The following is a 20,147-nucleotide window of genomic DNA, read 5'->3' on the forward strand; positions in this document are numbered from 1 at the left end:
TATAATGGCAAAACCAACTGTTTGGCGGATGGTGACTCCAAAACTACAGTGCATTCTGCTTCTCAAGGGCACAGAGTTCTCCAAATTGCAAGAGTTAGGAAGAAAGGACTTCAATTATTTTCTTCCCTATTCTGTATTGTTTCAAGTGTTAAATATCATGTGGTCTAGTCTATGCCCTCCGTTTTTTTCTTTTGTGATGTGGGGTTGGTGTCAGAATTATATGCCAGGTTTCATTTCACTGCCTTGGCTACAGGAGCAGCTGTCACCTTATGGGAGAGATTAGGAAACGCCTTGTTTATTAGTTAACAGTTATTATTTACAAGTGATTTAGGAAGAAAATTCAAGTCTCCACCATTTTCCCTCAGGGCATATTCAAAGAATAAGTCTCTTTGCAAATCAATCAACATAAATTCATTTTCTCATGCCATATTGATGAGAAGAGAAAATAACATCCAATATGTCCAGCCTTGAATCTTCTTAAATTACAGATCCAAGTTAAAAATGGTTTGACTTGAGGACTTAAATGGCGATCTGATTAGTCTCTTGCTTGTTCTTTCAAAGTTGACGAATAACTTTAGTAACTTAAAGCACTTGAAAGGCCCTCAAATATCTAATAGACAGAATATTATAAAACACCCTTTGTGGCATAAAAATAATGTCCACTACCACAAATAGTATTCTCACACAGGTTTTAACTCTATTATCTCAAAGTTTAGCAATTAACTGTAATAATGTGTTGATGATACATAAGAAAAAAGCCCACTAGTTAATTTTTGAACTTAAAATTTTAAACGAGTGTAATCCTTGCTGTGTAATTTTGTAGAAATAACATTTGATGTTATTTGATACAATCAGATAGTTTGGTGGTCTTGTTTTGACATATTAAATAATTACTGCCAATTTAATAATTATTTAATTAATAAATAATTTACTGCCAATAATTACTGTGAAACCTATTTCAATTCCATTAAGCTAAAATAAAAACACTTAGAGAAATAAGAAAACTAAATTTGAGTGAATCAAACTAAATATGGGAATCTATTTCTTGGGCTGTCAACGTGAGTTTGTAGGTGTTTGCTACTGTGTGTAACCCAGCACATCTTATTTGGTTCCAGAGATGTAATTTTAGATACATATACTCTTTCTTTACTCTTAAATCCAGTCACATTTGAAACCATTTTACTTATATTTCTTGAATTGTTTCTTTTATATTTACCCATTTATTCAACAAGATTTTGAGAATTGCCTAGGTGTCAGTCACTGTGTCTTGTAAAACAAATTACAAGTTTTTTGAGAATTAGTGATATATAGTCCTGCTAACCAATGCCAATTTATCCTTTTAAAAAAAATTTTTCTACCATAAAAAAAAATTTTTTTTTCTACCATAAAGATAAAAAACATCTACAAAGCTTTCTGTACCCATTTTGGTCTAGATAGAGAGATTTATTTATTCATTCATTCATTCATTTATTTATTTACTTACTTACAATACATCTCTCCTGCTCTTTTCTTTTCATCAAATCCTGTACCTGTTTTCATTCTGTCTAGTAATATTTTCTCTATTGCTGTGGAAGACCCTACCCGATGACAGACTGTCTATGTATTTTGCTGGATTACTCCTGATTATAGGCTACTATAGTCCCCTAAAGTTAATATGCCTATATCAGGATTTTGCATTAGGGACTCAGGATATAAGATTGCTTTTTTTAAAAAAAAGGTTTGCATACTTTTTTCACAATGTTTTGTGAGTCTTCTAGAAGCTCTCTCCCCTATGATTCTATGGTGCTAGGTGCATATATCTAGTTTAGCTCTTATTACTTTATATTATAATAAATTTCCTCAACAGACTCTAATCTCAAAGAGAACAGAAACTTTTTCTCATTATTTTATTTTCACTGCTCAGCATAACCTCTGGCACAGAGTAAAGTTTAACCTATTAATTAATGGATTAATTAATTAATTAAAGGGTCAGGGGAAATATATGTTAGTCCCAGAAATCTCACAATTTGAATAAATAGTTCGGTAGAAATAGTTTCTTTGCAGGTACAATTACACTAGTTTTCCACGCTCTTATACTAAACATGGATTGGAGTGTAGAGAGTAACATTGATAGAGTTCTAATTTGTTCATTTAAAATGCTGCTAAAGTAACCACGTTATAGTCCATAAAATAAAATACGTTTGGTCTTTTCTTCAAAGCATGGAAAATTATTTTTGTTATTATTATTTTTTATTCAATTATAGATTTCTTTTCAGATTAAAGACCTCTCTTCAGATTTCCTACAGCCTGCAAATTATTGCAGTATGTTGCTAAATCGGACATTAATCAAAATGAACATTCTACAGTATTACCAAATATATAGTGTTTTCAAATGGCAATAAGTTCTTATTTTTTTATTTTAAAAATTGAGTGGTGTTTACAAAACTCCCGGAAAGAAAGCCACCACAATTGTGAAAATGCATATATTATATGAGACAGGACACCTGGGTTTAAATCACAAGATCACAATTTGTAGCAATATAATTGAGATTTTAGTTTCTTTGGCTACAAATGAGATTGGGCATCTCCCAGCTTCCCAGTGGCTGTTAGGACCAAACCAGTTATCATATTTGACACTGCCCGGTACAAGGACATTCAGAGAGCCAGTGTTCCTAGGCAGAATTTCCACCTTCACAGAGCATGGAGCCGGACTCTGCAGTTCAGCGTTTGACCAAACCTCTGGACATCAGAATTGAATATGGGGGGCCAGGGTATCGTGTAAATATTATTGGTAAAAAACAGTGATTCTAAAATGCCCTTTTGCAGAAAGAAAAGACAACCCTTTGAGAATCATTGCAAATGTTAGATGAAAAAGAGGAAAGGAGAACATAGGCTGCTATTACTTCTGTGTGTTGAAATGTTGTCCTTTAAGTATCACACGTTCGATTTTAAATGCACCAAATTTACATATCAAGTGCAGGAGGTTTGATCACAAAGAATAAGATAGCTAAATGGAAATATGAAGAGTAGAGAAGGCAGCAGCAAGTGGAGAAACCCTGTCTTAGACTAACAAGCATGAAGTTGCCTTCGCTAATCAGCCCTGCAACCCCAGGCAGCTGCAAATGGAAGGAGAGCGGCGTTTCCCATCTTAACAAACTGCCAGTGACTCACTTGGCCAGATGTGGTTTTGAGATCCTCCACCTTTCACAGCTCACACAGTATAGAGAGAGTTGTATCTTTTACGGTAACTCAAGCCTTAAATTAGTGGAGGGCCCATTATTAGCACTAAATCCTCAACCTGCAAGTGGTTTTTAAAATAACCTAAGTTGCAAGCTTCATGAATCAGTATTTACGTTTCAGAGCAAATATTTTTCCCAGATAAGTGTCATACTTAACTTTAGGAAGCAGAGAAGTTTAGGTCAACAGGTGAAACACCTGTACAACTACTATGGGAATATTTCCTACTACTATTTATATTTTAAGCCATTATGTCTCATAGGTCAACAGCACTATTTAGTATTTTAACTGTTAGAATTGTTTTTCATGCTCTTTTCAGAACACTAGGGAATCCTGATTGGCTGGTAAATAAGTTAATTTTCCATTCTAGTGGAATGTTTTACTATAATAGCTTCAACAGAAACAATTTCCCTTTACCTTTATTATTACTGTTAAAATACACTGGCAGAAACAGGACAATGATTAACATTATACCACTATCTTTGAACAGTTTCTTAAGTCTACAAATGGATACCCCCAAAATATCATTTAGAGTCACAAAATAAATTTTTATGGATATATTAAACTACAAAATATGTCCATTTTCATATTTATTTTCGTTATAATTGCCAGACGTCAAAACATTATGAAGTATGAAAATACAATTGTCACAATCTGAATAGAATTCCGATTTCTATTTTTGCACAATTATCAGTCCATGGCAAAACTTTCTAGATTCACTGGACGTAAGTTTTGGGATATGCTAAGCAGATTTTAAAGGAAGACTCATGTTTTATAAACCTATATGGAATTTTAAAAAATCTGTCCAGTGTATTCCCTCAAAAAATGCTGTTTCAAATGTATTTAGCAGCATTTTCAAATGTGCATTCAACAAATGTAGAAAGCCACTTAGACTCCCACTAAATTGAGTCTATCAGAAAGTGGTTCAAATGTCACTAATTGTTTTATAGGAATAATCATATTGTAGCTTTAAACAAACTTAAGCTTTAGTCTACTTTAAGACTGGAGTGCCCGGATGAAAATAAAGACGCTTTTGCTGAAATAGAGACGACTGAGTTACACTTAACAAGATGCAGGATGTGGCACTTGAGGAATCTAACACTGGCGGGCTGTGCGCCACCCCAGCAGCTAGATCACGTTTCCTTTGCCTCAGACGATTTCAGAATAATTTCATAAAAATGACATGATTGACACTCTAGCTTTCTTCCCATTCTGATGTATTTAAATGTTAATATCTCTGCAATGCATTGATACTTTAAAACTATTAGAAAAGAAATAAGCCAGCAATTTTACTTGGGTGAATTTTATTATACAAATTAAGACGACCTTTTATTTACTCTAAAGGTTTTCCCTAATTGCTCTTACTTTTCTAATTTTCTGTGCGTGTTTTCATTAAATGGGCTTTGGGATACTTTCCACAGTCCTTTCCGTCAAGTATAAAAATGAGTGACTGGGTACTGTAACAAATATGGGTAAGATATCTTTTTCTATATACATTATGTAAACATAACATTATTGTAAGTGTCCCCTTCCCTAGTTCATTCTATCTCTAATTTGGTTATTCCCCTCTTTAAATTCAATTCTCTACAAAGTCTTCCAAAATAAATTATTTTAACTCTAGTCATCCCAACAGTCATTATGCATTATGAGCTAAATCTCTATACATATTTACTGTGTTTGGGGCATGTTTTTATGTATTCATTCTGTCAGTGAAGTGCACAAATCATGAATATATTTGTCTTCAATAGCACTTTAATTACAGGACAACTTCAATGGTGATGGTCCTATGGCCTATTTCCTGTGAAGTTCCTAGTGCAGTTCTTTTCCCACAATGGGTCCTCCATAAATGTAAGTGAATGACTTCCTGACTATTGTCAAGGATCCCGAGAGAATGCAGGATGGTGTTGGCAGCAAGAGACAAAGCTGGCTGTCAAAACTGTTATATTCAGATGAACAGCAAAAAGTTGAAAGAGATCTGAAAGTTTTCGGAAGCACTCTGCCCATTTTGTCATAAACTGTTTCAAAGAATTTTATGCATCCTGAACTCATGAAGATTGGTTTGAAAAACAAATCCCAGAATTCAAGAAACTGTTCAATGACTAATTTGCTTTATTGAGAAAGAAAAAAGAGTAAAAAATATGGTAGTTTAAAAATGATATTTACCTGAAGAGACTACTATGTTCTAGTGTGGGATATGCAGAAAAGTATTTTGTAGTAGGTTGATGAAATATCCTTAAATAATAGAATTTCGTTAGGTATAGGTTTGACACAAATGGCTTTCATCTTGCCCAGTTCTCTGACCCATAAGCTAAATATCAGGTATTATAACATTTAAGAGGTAAGGCTTCTTCCTGTGTAAGTAGGTGTGGGAAAAATGTGTCGCCCTTTTCCTGGGAAGTCAGTGGGGCGCTGGTGGGTGAGGCAGGTTTCCATTCAGTTGTTCTGCACTAAAGAAGTGCTGCTATGAGAGAATGAGGCTGGGTACGCATGGAAGGAGGGCCTTAAAACAGTGAGACCACGAGCAGTTTGAGGTTAAGCGAACACCTTTTCTACCAAGATTTTAAAGCATTGTAGTCTTATGTATTTTATATATGCATGCATGTATATAGGTAAACCTGTGTATATACATGTTTATGTATATATACATTTACACACACATATACACACGCACTGAATGTAATTCAACAGAAACTTATTGAATTTCTGTGCCAGGCATTCTGTGCTAAAACAGTAAAAATTCAAAGACAAATGAACACATTCCTTACCATGAAGGATTTGCAATTGCATTGGAGAGGCAACATAAGACTAGCCTTTTAGAAATATACACCTACAATCTCCTAGATGCCATTCAATTATAAACTTTAAAACACAGACAAAAGATAATCACTCTCATTTTTTAGAAGTACTTAGCTAGGCTGAGGTAGTTTTCAATAATGTGTAATAAAATATTTTTCTTCTTTCTCGAATGATACAAACTCACGTGTAATTTCTGGCATGTTAAGTACAAGTGGAACAGTTGGCTTTGACCAATATCCTTATTCTGAAGAATTACTACTCTCAGATTTCAGTCTTGGAAAACGTGATAAAGGCTATTCTCAGAAATCAGACTCAAGATATAGAAAACTGCAGCTTTCTGATTAGTGCATTTTAAATGGGTCTAAAGGTAAATACCGTCACCTGAGTCTCATTACAAGCAATGGATACGATGTATATTAAATGCTCTAAAAGTAATGTTCAACTTCTAAGTAGTATGTTTTATACAACTAATTGGCTATGGCCTACACACCCTGATTCAATTTTAAATATCAAAGAATTTTCTTCGTGACTAATACTTGCATTTTAAAATTGTTTTTCTTCTGAGTATTTTATATCGTGTTTACTGGAGATGAAATGCACTTTTCAGACCTCTATTTTGTTACTTATACCTGGAAAGAATCTAGAATGAAACAGGAAAGCAGAGATGAACATTCTGTAACACCTTCTCACTGATTCTATTAATTTTAGAGAAGAGCCTTGTACATTCCTCAGTGGTCCAAGTAGGAATGACAACAACAAGAACACTTCATTGTTTATTCCACATAGTGGGGTGTGTGTGCATGTGTGTGTGTGTTGCAGGGGAGCTGTGTGTAGGCTCACGTCTGACCCAAGTACATGGATTACAGGGGGTTTTTTTGGTGGTACGCGGACCTCTCACTGTTGTGGCCTCTCCCGTTGCGGAGCACAGGCTCCGGACGCGCAGGCCCAGCGGCCGTGGCTCACGGGCCCAGCCGCTCCGCGGCATGTGGGATCTTCCCAGACCGGGGCATGAACCCGCGTCCCCTGCATCGACAGGCGGACTCTCAACCACTGCGCCACCAGGGAAGCCCAGAATTACAGTTTTAAATAGCAAGTAAGGAGGCAGTAGAGTGTGATGAGAAAAATCCAACCTGAGTCCTAGTTCCGGGTTGGGCACTAACGAGTTATATGTTATTAGATAATGAATTTCTTGGGGCCTCAATATCCTCCTCTAAAAATGAGTTAACTGGAAGAGATACACTCCACCTCTGGCTCCTTCTAGCACTGAAAAGCCTATATCCTAAAGTATATTTCCAAGCCATAGTGTGAAATTTATCACTTAAATGTTTAGCAATAGTTAATTATTTTAGTTAGAAATAAAAATTTAATAATTCATTTTGCTCCAGATAAAACTGTAATTTCAGTTGGGGAATAGAAAAAAAAATGTTATATAATACTGTGTTATTAAAATATTTGAAAGTATCTATGATGGTCCCAATGTCAAATTATTACTTTATTAAATAGAACTCAGTTATAATATACCTCCTATACTAGTTTCTGAAGTAGGTATTTAGGATAAAATCAGTTATATCATTCTGATGTTAAAAGTAATTGGCATGATGCAGAAGAATTTGACTGAAGTTAAGGTTTTTGGAGAATGTTTACTGTTCCTATCATTTGAGGAAGAAAAGTTAAATTTCTTCTTCAGAGAGGGTTAATAGAAACTATAATGCACATGTTCAATTTATATTCTTCTCATTTGGTTACATTAAGATGTGCATTTAATAGAAAACACTACTAATGATGATAATTTTAACTTTGCTTATTTCAATGGCTATTTATCAATCATTTTCAGATACTGAACTAGTTGCTATGGGGAAGAAAGGAAATGAATTAAATGTGATTCCTGCCCTTGAGAAGGTCCCAATCTAGTCAGGGAAAGTTACAGCAAAAGAAGATACGAACACAAAATGCTAACTGCTCAGATAGAGCAGATGACAGGCCTTTAGCCCAGCTGGGATATTATAGAGGCTTCCTGTGGGAGATGGTGCCTGTGCTGGGTCTTAAATGGTAAGTAAGAGCAGGTGAAGAAAGATAAGGAGGTCGTGCCAGGGCTTCAAGCAAAACACAGAGCCACAAAATAGGAAAGCATGTGTGAGTGCAGGAAATGGGAGCAATTTTGCCATTAAAAGGGTGTAAAGAGCAAAGAGAAGAGGGAGGAGAAATCGGCAGGGGCCAAACGAAAAACGTGTCTATATCGTCACGCTTGTAATTCTAATATAGGTGATGAAAAGACACAGAGGACATCCAAGAGGATAAAGCCATTGATAAAAGATTTGCTTTTTAGGTAAATGAGCCTCGTTGCAGTGGGAAGGATGTAATGACTAGCAACAAACCTGAAGGTAGGACGGCCAAGTAGGTTTCTCTTGTAACAGCCTAGATCAGAGGTGACAAGGCACCTAGTCACGGCAGTAGATCACGAAAGGGCAAGAGAAATCGCAAAAGGGAGATACAAACAGGCATGCTTTGATGCTTTCCTGATGAAAGGTTTGACAAGCAGAAGGATGGCGAAGTGGAATTTTCCATTTCCTGTGCTTTTATTACAATATTGTAAATGTTGTATTGTAAATAATGCAATTATTTACAATGATTCCCATGCTTATGGCATGGATGAATAGCACTATTAACTGAAACCAGCATGAGAAGAAGATGAGCAGATATGTTTGAGGAAAAAGAACAGTGTTCAATTGTGCACTTATTGGTTTTGAGAAGATTACTAAGTATATATTTTAGGTACACATAAGCAGTTTGGTAAGTTAGTTGAAAGCCTGAATATCAGAGACAAAGATTAGGGTTTATGTAGAAATTAGGGTCAATATAGAGAGAAAAACTGGGCTGAGGAGAGAACCATGGATGGCATGTAAGGAACAGGCAAAAGAGGAGAACCCCAAACAGGGGAGTGTGACAACTAAGCGTAGAAGGACAGGAAAAACAACATCACGAATACCCAGGCAGAAACTCTTTAAGGAAGTCAGCCAAATGTGGGAGAGGGACGTGGAAGCTGGCCTATGCAAGTTCTATTTGAATAGGTAGTTTGAAAATCATTCTTACTCCTTACAAGAACTGATTCAGACGCGGGAACAGAAGCCAGATTGCAGTGGGTTTTGTGAAGACCAACTGCAAGAGAAATAGGTAATAATTAGTTGATTTTGGCTAATCAGCTTTCTCCCTTTCTCAAATACGCAATGACATATAAAAATTCTTTACCTTCCTAGAATCCTGAATCCACAATGAGATTTTAAACATCTACTCTGCAAATGGAAACTATTTAGAACACATAACAGTCTTCATTTATCATCACCACAATGGGGAATTTGATTCCCTTTTCTTTCAAATAATTTGGTTTCATTTATTTCTTTATTTTTTCCCCAAGTGTTATTACAGGCTCCTCATAGAAGTTGATTCACTGATCACAATGTAATATTATGCCCTTAGCTTTTATTGTAGGATGATATAACAAATGATCTCAGGAGGAAAACTCTTCCAACATCTGCAAAACCACTATTCATTATATTAGTCAACATCTCAAAGAACGATACACATGATAAATTCCTCCCAGAATTTAATGCCAGGAAGTCTTTCTCTGATGAAGAACTGATATATTCCTTTTCTCAGTATGTGGGAACTTATTTCTTTTCAACCTTGGTTGATGGGAAGTTTAAAATGAAATTTAGTACATGACTCTTTTTGAATTATGGTTTTCTCAGGGTATATGCCCAGTAGTGGGATTGCTGGGTCGTATGGTAGTTCTATTTGTAGTTTTTTAAGGAACCTCCATACTGTTCTCCATAGTGGCTGAACCAATTCACATTCCCACCAGCAGTGCAAGAGGGTTCCCTTTTCTCCACACCCTCTCCAGCATTTATTGTTTCTAGATTTTTTGATGATGGCCATTCTGACTGGTGTGAGATGATATCTCATTGTAGTTTTGATTTGCATTTCTCTAATGATTAATGATGTTGAGCATTCTTTCATGTGTTTGTTGGCAGTCTGTATATCTTCTTTGGAGAAATGTCTATTTAGGTCTTCTGTCCATTTTTGGATTGGGTTGTTTGTTTTTTTTTGTTATTGAGCTGCATGAGCTGCTTGTAAATTTTGGAGATTAATCCTTTGTCGGTTGCTTCATTTCCAAATATTTTCTCCCATTCTGAGGGTTGTCTTTTGGTCTGAAGATGTGGCACATATATACAATGGACTATTACTCAGCCATGAAAAGAAACGAAATTGAGCTATTTGTAATGAGGTGGATAGACCTAGAGTCTGTCATACACAGTGAAGTAAGTCAGAAAGAAAAAGACAAATACCGTATGCTATCACATATATATGGAATTTAAGAAAAAAAAAATGTCATGAAGAACCTAGGGGTAAGGCAGGAATAAAGACGCAGACCTCCTAGAGAACGGACTTGAGGTTATGGGGAGGGGGAAGGGTGAGCTGTGACGGGGCGAGAGAGAGTCATGGACATATACACACTAACAAACGTAGTAAGGTAGATAGCTAGTGGGAAGCAGCAGCATGGCACAGGGATATTGGCTCGGTGCTTTGTGACAGCCTGGAGGGGTGGGGTAGGGAGGGTGGGAGGGAGGGAGACGCAAGAGGGAAGAGATATGGGAACATATGTATATGTATAACTGATTCACTTTGTTATAAAGCAGAAACTAACACACCATTGTAAAGCAATTATACCCCAATAAAGATGTTAAAAAAAAAAATGAAATTTAACGCTCACGTGTGGAAACCAGCTATTTCTAGTTTCCTGGTTAGTTCCTGGAGAGCACCTTTTCTATTCTTTTTGAGTTTTCTTGTTCTGTACTATTTTAATCGTATGTGTATGTCCATGTATATGTCTATTTACTGAAGTCCTCTTAAAACGTTATTAAAATAAGAAGTTCAATGAACAACAACAATAAAAATCATAGTAATAAAGTATTTGGTCAGCATTTTATTTCATTTTCTCTTCATTCCTTTTGAAGGTTTCTTTTCCCTCCCACACTAACCCATGTTAGAAGAAAAGCGTATTTCTGGTATTATTTTAATTAAAGATAAACTTCTCGATGAGTATTTAAAATCAATCATTTCCTTTTTTTCATATACTTAATTTCAAGAAAAGCAATACAACAGAATTTAATTCTGGCTTGAAGAACATTATTAATTTACTACACTTCTCTTATTTTTAATTATATAATCCTTAAGCCTAGTACAAATATCCGTGGTGATTTTTCTTACAGGACATTTAACGACACTTAGAACCGCTTGAGACTGTAACCTAATTGTAACCAATTTTATGACATTCTCTTCTAATAGAATACTTTTGGTGTGCTGCCCTTCTGCCTCATTTTCCTCCAACAGAACTTCCTAAGGACTTCTCTTCTAATAGAATACTTTTGGTGTGCTGCCTTTCTGCCTCATTTTCCTTCAGCAGAACTTCCTAAGAACAGTGTGAAGAGTGGCAGGTACAAATAAAGGAATACAAATAATGAAACAAGGAAGAGCATTTATGGAATGTTTACAGTTTGAGTGTAGGCATGAGAATTGTAGAAGGGGATTTGATATGAGAACTAGCAAAACCTGCTTTTTTATTTTTATTTTTTACAAGAAATCCCCAAATATACTTTATAAGATAAATCCCTTCCCATCCTCATGACCCATCTCAAATGCCACGTTTTCTTTGAACACTTCCATAAAACTCTAGACAGTTATCAGTGCCCTTTTTTGGATTCCTGACGCACTGTGTTCTTAACGATTTTAAAGGAATCTCAAAATACATTGTAATGATTTCTTTAAAGTTCAGCTTCCTCCCTCTCTTCACAGAGAGGAATTATACCTTATTTGCCTTATAACCTAAGCAGTGAGCACTAGGCTCTCAAAAAAGGCTGGTTTTGCTAAAATGCATGAATGAAGGAAGGAAGGAATGAGGCAGACATGTAGGTTGAAAACTGAAGAATAATGAGGCACTGCTCTGGAATTTAAATATTTCACTTTCTGGATAGTCAAGATGATTATAGAATTGGTGATAACATTTCTACTGATGGCATAAGGTAGCAAGGATAAGAACCCTAGTAAGAATGTGAGAAGTTGGGAAAATAAACCTGTCTCTTACGAAGTCAACATTAAATCAACACAGTGCCCTGGACTTGTGTAGCAGAATTACCATTCAAGTATCACCTAATTCCCAGAACAAAAAAAGCTTGAATTGAACCTGCCTGATACTATTAGCAGAGTGAGCATAAGAAGGTGCACATCACAAGGAGGTAGAACGGCCATGAAGGCACCAAGAGAAAAGACCCCAAGCCAGCTCGTGGCAGTGCACAGCACTTGCATTTCCCCTGGATTTTCATTTTTTGAAAAGGGGAGATTGTCCCAACATCATCATGAAAAGAGATGCATCCAGCTATGCCCCCAACATGATGTTCTTCAACAACAAACTTCTTTCCCTTTTTCTGGCTCCAAGCAGTATATCATGAAAATATGAGCATTGTGGGTTTTGTGACATTTAAGTTTCTTATTGTACCTGATAATAAATATTCTGATTGATTACACAGTAATAACATGGATTGCTTCTTGATTGTCCACAGTAAGCCAGGTGTGCTTGTCACCATCTGACATATAATATATTTTAATTATACGGATTTTGCTTGTCTTCTCCCTTTTAGAAAATATTCCCCATGCCTAGTCTGTTTTATTCTATATCCCCAGCACCTAGAATAATACCTAGTACATGGTAAGTGTTACTAATTAGTTATTGAATGAATGAATTCATAACACATCTGGAAGTATAGCTATGAAAAGCTAATGGACTCAGTTTTTTCATTCACTCTGAAAGAAATATATTTTTTCTATGTCATATAGAAAACATACAATATTTTATAATAGGGCTGATAAGACTGTGGTGTCAGTTTTTTAAAAATATATTATTATTACTACTACTACTTTAAACCTACAGATGAACTATTAAACACTAATATTCATTGAGCAAATACTTACTGATGATGATCCTTTTTGTCCTTTATTTAAAAGTGACTCTGGTAGTAAAAGATAATCTAACTTTCAGGTTTTCTTATAGACATAAGAGCAGTTAGAAAAGTAGCTTGTTGTATTAAGGATTTAAGAATCTATGGTAAATATATTTTTAAAATATTTTTTCAAACTCTGACCCCTTCTCAAGTTTAAATTAAACTGACATTTTTTTGTCAGATGAAAGCAGCACAACAGAAGACTAAACTCAAATTATGCCACAGAGAATAAATAAGAAATTGTGTAATAGCCATTGCCTCTGAGTCATGTTAGGCAGAATGACAAATGGACGATAATACACGTAATGACATGGCAGTCTTTGGCTTTGCACAGAGGTCCCTAAATATTCTGCACATGCTTGGAATACATGGACGTCCAGTTGACAGACTCTCCAAGAAAATTCTAAAGTTAGATACCAGCTCTAAATTGGTATCAGGAATTTAATAAAAAGGGATGTACTTGGAGGCTTTTAGGTCACCACACAAAGTGGTCTTCATTGTGTTTTATTTGGCATTGTCATGTTTGGAAAAACAGAGTACAAAGAACTGAACATTAAGGCAGTGATTCTCTTTCCCCCCATATTGCAATCAGTTTGAATAGCAGTGGATATGCGATTCGTGTTAATTGTGCCAAAACAGCAGCAGCATGAATGCTAAATTATTCACCATGTTCACAAAGTGTCAAATGGGGCAAATAGCCAACTATTCAAAATAATTGCAAAAAGATTGGCACAGCTGTAATGTGTTTTCAGTGTGTATTCCGTATCCTCCTGAAACCAATATTCAATGTAGTGAAACGAAGCCTTCTCTTTGATAGACTCAGGAGAATTTACATTTCATTCATAAATATTTCAAGTAAAAATTAATTTATTTGTACTATAATTTTCTCCTCTCTAATAATTTTAAAATACCAAAATATATCTGGATAAGGAGAAATTAGCAATAAAAAGTGAACCGTCAAATATATATTGATGAAGTGTTGAGATGTGCTTTGTCTCCTATCATTAAATGGGAACAAAGTTATCATTTCTAAAGTGCATGACTATTTTTATGGTAATGAACACACTTGTAAAAATTTCAAGTACGTAAGAAATTTAGCTTCCATTCTAAATTTTATGTTATAATAATATTGCTTGCTAGTTCTACCATGTGCTACAGTGTTTAAATGCAATACTTTTTAAAAAGATGAGGCAGGGGACATGCCAAGGAGGGAAACAGAGAAGGGATGGAGAGAGGGAATAAGGAAGAAATTAAACAAGGCAAGGTTTAAAATCTCTCTTTTTAAATATCTCCCCCTGGGAGCTTAGATCTGCCTTTTATCTTTTTTAAGCATTCATTCTTCTTGCCAGTAAGAATAGATTTATGAATAAATTCACAACTAATTTTATGATTTTGAATGGAGCTTCTAATTTCCATTCTTGCTAATAGTCAGTTACTATTATTTAATATAAATAACTTCAATATATTTCCCATTCATATGGGCTATGAAAATAGCCTAAAATTAAAAATACTAAAATATTTAAAAAATTATTTTTATACAGAACTTTTGAAATTTGCTGAAGACTTTATAGCCCTATACTGGTTAATAATAAAGGAATATTTGAATGATGATGAATATTTATTTAATGATGATGGAAACTGAAGAAAGAGGGATTTTTATACAGTAAATTTTCATGAAGGAGTGATCTCAAAAAGGAATTTAAATTTAATCTTAGAGAAATGTTAATAATGAAAAATATTTTCTATAAACTAATATAAGATTATGCTTTTATCTCTAAAATAGAAACATGACATTTACAGGCAAATTTACCTTAATCCCAAATCTGAGATTTAAATATATAAAATATTTATATATTTTTATTAAAGTTGCTGTCTCCATGTATGCATATTATTATTATCATTGATGTTTGTGTCATGCTATAGTGATAATTGTACATTTCAGAGGAGCAATATATCAGATTTCTGCTTTATCTCAGAGTATTAATAAATTGAGATAAACATAGTTCATTAAATAAGCTCAGATAGTTGTACATATATTTATGAAGCTGCAAAATATAACAAAGATTTTTTTTCCTGCATCAGGTTAGGAAAAAACATTTTTCTCACACAATGTTAATTTATTGCATTTATTTTTACATAAAAATGTCCAGGTGTCATTTAATGTATAATATCATTTTTACTTGAGAAAAATCTTTCTGAAATGTTGTATTTTTATGACAGAGATATAGATAAACTATGTATTTCAGAATACCATCTGGAAAAAATATTTTCAGAAAGTAAACTGAAACATGGTTTTTAACTATTAGCTGCCTCTTCCTTCGGGAGAATTACAGTTGACCTTAGACTTAGTCATACGATTTGTTTTGACAATGAAAAATGAACAATACTGCTGCAACCTCTGAACAGCAGCTTTCAGGACCATCCTATGGTCCTACCGTGTCTCTTTCTTTCTACCATGTCTCAGAGGAGGTTGCTACTTCAACTTGTAACCCAAGTTGAAGACTTGGATCAGAGACAGAGGCAGCTCACATAAAGGTATAAAGTGAGCAAGAAATAAATCTTTTGAGATTTGGGATTGTGTATTACAGAAGCATTTTTAAGCCTAAGATAACTGATATATTGTTACTTGCCATCTTGCCCTACTTGAGGATCATCTTATAGTTCTTAAGGCCTATTTTTATATTATTTCCATTCAAAGTCCTCATAATTTGAAATATTTATGGTATGACTCCTAGATCTGCAGATTGAAGATCTTTGTTCCTCACTGAGATTTTCTAATATTGAGTAGAAAATTTAAGATGCTTTATCATAAAAGAAGAGTTGTGTTCCAACAACTAAGTTGTATCTATTACTTCCATCTCAAAACCTAAATAAAGAGAATTAGTATACTTAGACCTGGTAAAATTTGTATGGGATTATATGATCATGCCTTCTGCATTCAAATGAGTTAAGGATTACTATTAAGTAATCAATAGTTCTCTTGCTTTCCAATTCAAAATGATGTATACTAGAGATAAAGTAGTCTAGGAAAAACTACTTAACTTTAAGGAGAGGAAGTCATTTAACATTTTATGAACTTGAGACTATATAATTTCTAGATATTTTTAGAAATATCCAATTGAATATTAAAAACCCCAAATCTACGAATTATTTTGTGGCCTTAATGAAATCATTCAATTTGAATTTATACTAATCATCTGGCCTTCAGTAAATCATGGAGATGAATTATTTAATTTCTTAAAAAGAAATAAGACAAAATGAAAAAGAAATGAAGCATTGGTGATGTTTAGGGATTCAAACAGTATAGAGTAATACAATTGCCACTTTAGGTATGATCTCACTTTCCTATGACTTATTCCTTTAAGTTTTCATGACAGAAGAACCAACTCTATTTTAAGTGGTGAAGAAATACTATATTCTGTATTTAACCTCTCTATCATATTACTCTGCACCCACCTATCTTCAGTGATGTTTGTCATGCCTCCCTGTCTTATGATCCCAACAATTAATGACATATTCAAAATAAGATAGGATTTACTTACAAAAGAACTATTTACAAAAATGTTGGTGTAGCTATAGGACCCACAAAGTACTCAATGCTCCACTCAAAGAGGCTGACTCTACATAATTTGTTCCCTTTGTGTTCTACTAGTGGGTCCACACTACTAACAGAAGACTGAAAACCAGTGAGGGTGATATTCGATTAAGAGTATCTTCAATGGAAAGTAAAAGTACCTTCACTAAAGATATTTAAGTAACTATTTCTTGCCTCTAAGAATTCTATATTCTCAACTACTTCCTAATAAAATGAATTAATTATGTAGGGCCTGGCAAGAAATAAGAAGTCTTTTCTGATTTCTGGTAGAATGGCCCTAAAACTAGTCATCAATGTGGTATAAAGAGCGTTTGTGAATGGATGTTGAAGGTATATAGAGATACTATGAAAGTTCTAAGCACGTTAGCCAAAGTTCCCAAAACAGCACTCACAGAACTAGCCACGGAACTTCTTTCGTCATGCATGTCCATGCTACGAAGCTCTGCCATGATGATAGGATTCACTACAGTGTTACTTACTAATACAGTGTAGTCATTTCTGTCAAAATTTATTTTTATTGTTCTGAGAAACTTCTCAAGACAAGATATACGTCAAGAAAAAAGAACTGTAAGTTATTGATTCTGATACTTAGGTTCTTTATAGTTCAATGATAAAGTGATCAAAAAAATTAAACTTAGATATGTAAAGGGAGTTAGATTTCAAGTTTTGTACCTGTGACACTAAGTATAACTTCTAACTATGAATATCACATCATACTTCCATATCTTCTTATACTTATTGATAAAGTAGAAGGGCATATCACCAATAATAAGTACTTAGATGCAAATCAGGTTACCAAGACTTTTCGTATGCACATCGAAATAAAATATGGGTGTCCAGACACATGAGAATAGATCCAAGTAGGACAATGCATCAGTTGTAATATAATGAGCAGACAGGATAGGATGTCAGAAAAAAATTAAAATCTCATATTGCCTTTGGCAATTTGGCATAACTGAAAGGGTTGGAAATGACAACTGCTGACAAAGCAACCTACAAGTAATTAGTTTTACTTTTATTTCAAAATTTAATATGAACTGTGAGCACAGGTTAGATTTTTCCAAAGAATAATGTAAAAAGTTTATATAAGTAACAGTCATTTTAAAAAAATGCATTATATTTAGTTTTAGTATAGAACGGTTTATTGATTCTAAATCAATATTTTCATCCTTATTCATTTCCCCACTAAATCATTCTTTAAGCACATAATACCTACCATGTAGTGACACCTGTGCTAGGGCAATGATTTTCAAAATTGGCTGTGCATTGGTATCACTGGAGAAACTTGTTCAAAAAACAAATATGTAGAAATCACTCCAAACTTTCTGATTCAGGATTCAAAGGTGTGGGGCATAATCATCTGCGTTTTCAATAAATTTTTCAGATGATTCTTATGCCAGAGATATACATCACATAAATTGAAAATGTTTCTGAAAATAAATATTATCATAACAGAATCTTCATACATTACGCAACAAGTGTTTTACAGCAGACTCCTTCAGCTTGGCAGCCTAGGAAGCAGGCATATTGTGGTAAGAGATATGCACCTTCATTAATGTTGAGAAGTAAAGACAGGGGAAGGAAAATAAAATGCTAACAATAAGAAAACTATCACAGTCACAGCAAACAATGATTTCAGAAGTGCGGTAGGAAGAAAACCCTTGGAGTATTAAAGAAAACTGGTTTGTCATTTTTATATACATAGGGATGTGTGTGTGTCTGCGTGTGTATACACTTGTCCAGCTAACATCTGTAAACTGTTCCCCTTGTTGATTAACACAGAGGTCAACCCACTGAGGGAGTTCAAATCGTACTACTAATGTTTCCAAATATCATAGCACCTTTATATTTTCAAGAAAAATAAACTCCTTTGATGGGACTACATGTAATTACGTCACAAAAACAAAAATTGAAGTTACCTATGTTTCAAAATTCAATTCAACATGTAGTGTGTTTCCATATGTAAGAGATAGCCAATTAGAATACAGGTTTTAAAAACCAAATAACACAGGCTCTGAAGGGGAACACTTTAAATCTATGTGAAAAGTTAAGCCTTTGCCATATGAAACCAATAGGGGGAAAAAAGGTAATAAAGTTAACATGACATCTAGAGAATTTCAGATATTACGAACTTTAGAGCAGATAAGATCATATCCTAGATTAGAAATAAAGTAAAAATTTTATCTTAACTAGACCCAGTTAAGGTTAACCAGTAGAAAATTTTGAGCCTTGTATGACATTCTTCTAATGAAATAAATGTCCAGGTATACATAAAGCTAATTATAAGAATGAAATCTGGCCCAAAACAAGGATCGATATGTGGATAAAAGTCCATAGCCAAGAAACATCTTAACAGGCTTCAATAGAAATATATAAAAAGTAAAAGCAGGTAACAGAAAAGTTTACCACAACTGTACATTTGTTCAGATGTTAACCATAACAAAATGGATGGTAATTTCTCCTATACTTTTCCCCATTTTTAACTCAATCACTCATTTGAAGACAACATTTACCTTTTGTTCTTTATGTCTACTCAACATTAATTTAAAGGTGACTAATTAATACCAAAAGATAGAGGACAGCATAAATGTGACCTATGTAAGAGGTGATGGCCCTAAACCAATTATTCTTGCTTTTTCTATCTGAAGGTTTAACTCAAAATACATGGGTTCTGCATACTGCTATTTTTCTACTTTGTAAATTGTACAAAAATTTTAAAATTTCAAGTATTGCAGTACTAACTGTATTCTCTTTATGACAGAAAGGAATTTTAGGTGATTTTTACAACCCCTCAAATTCTCCAGACTTAATTATTTATAAAAAATTGTCTGGTAAATATACCAAAGAGCAAAAGATTACTTAATCTTTTGGTCTATTTAGGTTTTAAAAAAACAAGCAACATCATGATGAATGAGCATTGACACAGAGCTAAAACGTTCCCATGAAAATATACATTATGAACTCTACACAGTCCATTAAACAAGACAAAGTCCATTCCATACTAGTCCCTTCTTAGGTAGTTGCAAGTATTGAGAAAAAGAGATTTAGGATACCTTGAGCCCCCTTTCAAGTACCACTAATGAAATAAATAGTATCTGTTGTCACATCACTCATGGGGCAGTAGATGTGACTTCACGCTTACTCATTTGTCACTCTCCAACTGAATAATGCGTCTCTTAATACACAGACCTTTTCCCATCAGCTGGTAACTACTCAAGTAGAAGTTAATTGAGTCATTGGTTTCCCCTTGAATCTGTGAATGTTTGGGGATTGTGAGTCATCAATACTGCATGTAATAAGGTAATAGTCCAATTCCTATTATGAAAATAAATGAGTCTGCTTTATATTCTACTCAGGTATATGTACCGGAACTATAAGTCATTAGAAGGAAGAAAGTTGGAGAAGAGAAGAATCCGGAAGTACAGATTGAGAATGAGTGTCTTGTAGGCCTAAAAGGAAATATTTAAAAATAGTATTTATTGTGCTTC

Source organism: Leucopleurus acutus (genome assembly GCF_964270905.1).
Source record: "Leucopleurus acutus genome assembly, chromosome: 9".
Lineage (NCBI taxonomy): Eukaryota > Metazoa > Chordata > Mammalia > Artiodactyla > Delphinidae > Leucopleurus > Leucopleurus acutus.